Here is a 6571-nt window from a genome sequence, read left to right as displayed (position 1 = left end):
AGCGTAATCTAGACCATTGGCGGTTAAAGAATGAGGCCGGCTGATTAATGAAAACATACTGTGACCTCCTCTGTGGAGACGCATAAATTTTTAAGAATGTTCGTACTGTTAGAATATGAAACCTTTTGATAAGAGAGGGCAGTCGTGATTCTTCGTATAAAATATTGTTTGCGACAAATTTAGGAAGCCCAAGGCATAATCGTAATGATTCACGTTCTAAAAGAACCAGTGGTCGAACTTTGTAGGCTGGAGCACCAGAAAACAAAACGCAGCCGAATTCTAATATCGGTCGAATGTACATACAATAAATCATAAGAAGCACATCTCTGCGTAAACCTGCGCGCTTGTTGCTGAGCCTGCGTAGCATACCTGCTGCGCGTGCTCCCTTAACAGCCATGTTTTCTATATGGGGACTCCAGTTAAGTTTTTCGGTGTAGGTTACCCCTAAATACCTAACTGCCTCTACCTGGGGTATGATGTCTTGTTGGTAAAGTAAAGAAATTTGCACTGGAGCACTTTGTGTGAACACTACAATGACACTTTTGTTGATATTGAGTGATAAGTTAATGGCCTCCAGCCATGTTTCCAGTCTGTTCATATATGCCTGCAGAATTTGGTATAGTGTGTGAATGTCTGCTGATGTAGCAAAAAATGCGATGTCATCGGCATACACGTACACCTGTACATCCTGTTGTATGGGAATGGTACATAGCAGAATATTAAACAATAACGGTGACAATACAGACCCTTGTGGGAGACCTCTCGTTTGTTTATATTTTGAAGAAGCCACACCGGATTGCGAGCAATAAAATTCTCTATCACTTAAGAATGCATAGATCCACGCTACAAAGTATTGTGGCAGACCTAAGTTCTGGAGTGAATGTATAAGTTTCACATGCTCCACACTGTCGTAAGCTTTTGTTATATCTAAAGTTACTAAAGCGCAATATTGTTTCTCATATCGAGCAAGTTGTATTCTACTTTCTAGGTCGACGTGCGCACACCAAATGGAGCAGCCACGCCTGAATCCAATTTGGCATGTGCTCAATATCATGTTGTCATTCAACCAATTGTCTATCCGAATGTGTAAGATTCTTTCGATGAGTTTTACTAGATTCGATGTGAGAGATATAGGCCTGATATTATCTAAGGTAAATCCAGCGCCTTGCTTTTTCAATAATGGAATTACTTTCGCAACTCTCCAATCCGGTGGAATCCATGAATTTCTGATTGAGTAATTAACAATTTCGAGTAGTCCAATGGGGTGAATTTTATGTAATTTTTTTATAACCGACGTGGTCATGCCATCTGGACCTGGCGCGGAATTAGGCAGCGTTCTTATTACATTTGCTAGTTCTGCAACTGTGACCTCTTCAAAATCCTCTCCCCGATCAGGAGACTGGGAGGGGTATAATAAAACAGTCGTAAAGCGATTTTCTAATCCCTTAGCTATATCTTCGAGAAAATTCTTCAGTTCACTTGGCGTTGATACAACAGATTCCATGGTTTTCAGTTCAGGAAGAACTTTCTTGGTTCTTAGGAAGCGAAATAATGTTTTTCTATTGGCAGTCTTTGAAAGAAACTCTAACCGTTCACTCTCATATCTGTCCTTCGCATTGGCTACTGTTCTCTTAAAAACAGCGGCCGCATATTTATAATCACTCCAGTTACGAGGGCACTGGTTGAAAAGTAATTTTTTCCATGCAGCTTTTCTCAACCTATAATCACGCGAACATTCCGCATTCCACCAAGGGTTAGTGGATCCATTTTTCGTGACCTGAATGGTAAATTTAGAATGATTTAACGAGTCTTTTAAGATGTCGCTTAATCTGATGGCATCGAGTTCCCTATCATCTGTTCGGTTAGATAAAGCTGCGCGTAATAGTTTTTCAAATGTTCTGAAATTTACATGCGTAACCGATGGCCTCGTTACAGAAGTTACCGGGCATACAACCTCAAACAGTACAGGCATATGATCGCTACTTGTGCCTGAATTTATAGCAGACCACGTTGAGATGGACATAGTAAAACTAGAAAAAGTCAGATCGATCGCAGAATAAGACTGATTACACATAAAAGTAGGTGTTTTGGTGTTAATACACGCAAAGTTATTCTTAGCAGCCCAATCCCATAGACGCTTCCCGTTCAAGTCAGTTCTGAAACCCCATGAAATATGATGAGAGTTGAAATCCCCCACTAATACTATATCTTTTCGGCAATATGAAATTACGGCATCTAGCACGGCAGAATTCTGTACACCCGCTGGAAAATATGCATTAATTAATGAAAATGGAAGGTATCCCGGGAGAGTTATGTCTAAAGCTAAAATTTCACTTTCTGAAGTCATAGACTGATATGTAACTTTCGCTCTATGAGCGATCTTAGCAGAAATAAATATTGCCAAACCGCCACCCCGAGTGGGGCGGTCTAAGCGAAATGATCGGTAATTTTTTATTTTAAAACACTTTTCCTCTGAAAGCCAAGTTTCTTGTAAAACAATTATATCAGGGGAGTGATGTTCACAAAGATAGAATAAATCGGTAGCTGCTGAAAAAATGGAACGGCAGTTCCACTGTAATACTTTTAAACGACCTATTTTGTTGAGATACCAGCAGCACTCACTGCTTTCTCCAAGATGCTATCTTTTAAAAAGTCCTTTTTTGACGAGTTTTCTTTCTGGTACTTCTTAGTCTTAGACTTGGGATTCACTGAGCAACCTTGTGCTTCAGGGGAAGCACGTCTTTTCATTGTTTTTGAATCAAACTCCATTTGCTCCATCTGTGAGTCATGGGAACCGGAATCGGAGCTCCAATCTAACTCCTGTTCAATGGGAACAATTATCTTTCGGCCTGTGTTTGACTTGCCTGGCTTTGCCTTTGAAGGACCTGGTTCCGATGAAACCTCAGTAATCGCCTCAACTGTCGTAGATAGTGGAGGGGTGTTAGGCTGTCGATTACCGCCCTGAAATATTTGTGTCATTTGTGTATTCACTAGTTGCGCCAATGATTCTGTTAAGCTCACAAACAGAGTTTCCATCATCTTCGTCATCGTCTTTTCCACCGTTGATGCTATTATATCAGTCAGCGAAGAGTCTAACATTTGATTTGCTCGATTGGCAGCGGTGGCATAACCACGTGTGCGCTCTGAAAGTACAGCTCAGGCCTCACGCCGCGAGCATCGCTTCTGTTCAATGATCTCCAGAAGTTGTAACTCTTGCGTCCTCAACGGACAACTACCGTCATCAGCTGGATGGGATCCACTACACAAGCAACAACTCACTTCTTGTGTTGAACATTCAGTAGTATTGTGTTGTTTTCCGCATTTACGGCACCTCACGTCGGACCTACATCCCTTTAAGGTGTGTCCGTACCTCCAGCATTTTGTACACTGAAGTGGGCGAAGGGTTAGCGCTTCAACGCGATAGATCAGAGGCCACGCCTTAATTTCTGTTGGTCGATTCGTACCGGCAAAAGTCACAATCACTGACTCCGTGGGTATCTTTTTGTTCTCAATGGTACGCGAGCAACGGAATACAGAGACTGCTCCTGCTACAGTGAACATTTCTAGAATCTCTAGCGGAGTAAGGTTCGAGTCAACCCCACGAACTAGTCCCTTCACACATGCCAAATGGGTTGGTACGAAACAGCTCACCGGATGACATGCGAAAGTTGAGCACTTTAGTAGATCTGTGACACAGGCCTGGTCCGGCGACCAGCACAGAATGCCTCCACGTCCAAATTGACGCACCTCGGTGATCAATTGGAAATGATCAGTAATCTTCCGGAGCTCTTCCTGAATGCTTTTCGGGTTTTTCATGCGAATTGATTCCCCATTGGTAGGAACCAGGGCCACAGGAACGTTGTTCAGACCACTGCGCAAGAATAGATCAATTGGCAGATCATTGTTAGCAAGAGAGGCCGACCAGGCAGAATGTGCCTGGCCGGGAGACGAAAGAGACATTAGTCTGAGATGCCTAAGCAAGCACCGCCCGATCCGGCCGCACCCCCACTGGAGGATGCACCAAGACGCCCTTGAAGAAGCAGCACAGGTTCGAGAACGTTCGAGCAAACGGCGACTGCAAGTCAGGCGGAAAACGACTTCTTCAAAACGCATGAGCTGCTCGCGCCAGCGCACGAGGTCGTAGTCTCTTTCTTTTTCCCTCCGCTGCTGCTGATGATGATCTTTCTTAGTATCCCATTTCAAAAAGGTGGATACCAGCAGTCACTTACCCTCTTCGTTACAACCAGGGTGTCGGAACGGAACAAAAACCGGAAACGAAAAACAAAAAAACGATATTTTTTGACCGGAACGAAAACGTAACCGAAACTTTATCTATTATTTTGTTCCGGAGTGAAACCGAAATTTTTTCAATCGTTTTTCGGTTCATGAGCAAACTTCGCAATCCGGAACAACTGAGCTCATGCAATGTGAGCATATCTCAGGCAGGAAATCCAAAGCAAAGATATGTTGAAATTGTGCGAAAAACGAAAACAGTGGCAACCAGAGATGTTTATATTAACACAAGTGGACTTTTGCGCGCCTGTCGCCTGTCACGCAGGCCAAAGTGGAGAGGGCATTGTCGGCGCTGAAGTTTGTTACAGTGAAAGCTGTTGTGAGATCCCAACAGCTGATTTTGGCGCCATATGTTCCCGTCGCCGCCGGTGTCCGTGTCCGCTATCACGTGATATAAGAAAACATTAAATGAGAAAGAATTTTTTGTGATCGGATGGGATTGTAACCCTCCCCTCTGCGTGGCAGTCGGGTCTTCCACCAGTGCCACGCTGGTGCTTGTAACGCCTTCGCAAAAATACTGTATACAGACGTCCTTTCGGGCAAGGAATCGTGTTAACCTATGTAATATAGCGTGGCAGAAGAGTAAAATAACAACCAGTCATCACACAATGCTAATAGCGCAAAGAGTGTGTGGTTTAATGCTTCCCACCACTGTTGCGGAGTTGCCCCACCAGAATTGGAACGAGTCCGGAATCATTCCACATTTTCGCGACCCCGCAATGGTATGGGGACAACGCTTGCAGGAATGGAATGGGAATGTTATTAAGGGCCTTTTACACGGAATGGAATTGGAATGGAATTACGTCTTTTTCCGAAAATAGAGCACGTTTTCAACCATTAGGAAGTCTGAGCCTCGAAGTTAACGACAAAGCAGCATTTTTAAAATGGCTTGGCTGATTACAAGCATGGTACATTTATAAGCAACGCGCCTACTACAAACCGAGGCATACGTTAGTGTACAAACAAATGGATTATCCCAGCAGATACCCAAGGGAGAAACAAATAGCCCCTCCGCGTTGGTTCCCATTGATACCCTCCCACGACAGCGGCAAATACTCTATGCACAGCCTGATCTTTATCTCACGAGCAGTTTAGTACCTGACACATGTAAATAACCTTTTGCAACAAGGAAGACACTGCATACCTGCGCACAGGCGAACACAGAAAGTTCTCCTCACCCCATCCATGCTTGCGCGGCGCGCTTGACAAGTGTGAGTGCTGTAGAGCAGTGCGGCCCAGTGTTCCGTATTCGATGCAAAGGCACAAGTTGTCCTAGCGGTGCACTGTTCCGACTAATACCAACAGATCTAGAGGGTTTCGTTCTCCATTACCCAAATCTTAGATTTCTCCATATTCACGACCGCTCCAGATCTGTGGCAAAACTGCTTAGTCTTCTTGAATACTACTTTTGTATAAGAATACGCTATGTCGTCATTTCAGCGCTAACACGTTTAAGCTTAAACAATATTAAAGCGCCACCATTTATTCAAACATGCTCACCATGCAAATACTATAAGTAGCGGGAGAACTGCCCCTATGGGAATTAGTAAGGCGATTGTACTGCACGAGATATGTCGCCAAGCTGCTATCCGTCGACCTTGGTAACGTGTTCTGCGTATTTTTGCAGTTCCTAATGCATCTGATGACATCAGCTTTATGGGGCGTTCATTCTTGACTCGATAAAACTATCAAGACGCCTTTCCTACGTCGAATAATTACAGCAATGGAATTGAACTGCCCGGCCATTGCCAGAGTGCAAATGGCTAAGTTTTTTCATTCCGAGGTATTCAAAGGTATGAAGTTGCGGCAAGATCTAATTCCCCGAGATGGAACTGGAATGGAATGGAGGCGCCCATTCCGCAACACTGCTTCCCACACACTGCAAAGTACTCAGCTCTACTTCTTCTTCATCATCAGCCACAGCACAAACTGCACATAATGACTTACACATGTGTAGTGGGTGCCACGATTCTACGAGGAATGACAAAAAATGGCTTAGTGGAAACTTTGCTACCTCAGAAAAATTGCGATGATTTATGACGTAGTGGGTCTACAACGGGCTCTACAAATTCCGCTCTTCCATCTTTCGCTGTGACTCTGCGGCGTGTTCCGCGCAGGCCTGGCGACCTTTTTATCAGAACAGCGGTCTCGCACATCAGAAAGTACACTCAATGACGTGCTGCTTCTGAGATCGTGCTCACTCCCTTGACACAAAGCATTGAGCTTACTAAAAAAAATCGTATTTGTCTTTTGAGAAAATTAATGCTATGGCTCTGAA

The sequence above is a fragment of the Rhipicephalus sanguineus genome, chromosome 1 (assembly GCF_013339695.2).
Source record: "Rhipicephalus sanguineus isolate Rsan-2018 chromosome 1, BIME_Rsan_1.4, whole genome shotgun sequence".
Classification (NCBI taxonomy): Eukaryota; Metazoa; Arthropoda; class Arachnida; order Ixodida; family Ixodidae; genus Rhipicephalus; species Rhipicephalus sanguineus.
The sequence above is the reverse complement of the archived record's forward strand: the minus strand, read 5'-3'. Positions refer to the sequence as shown.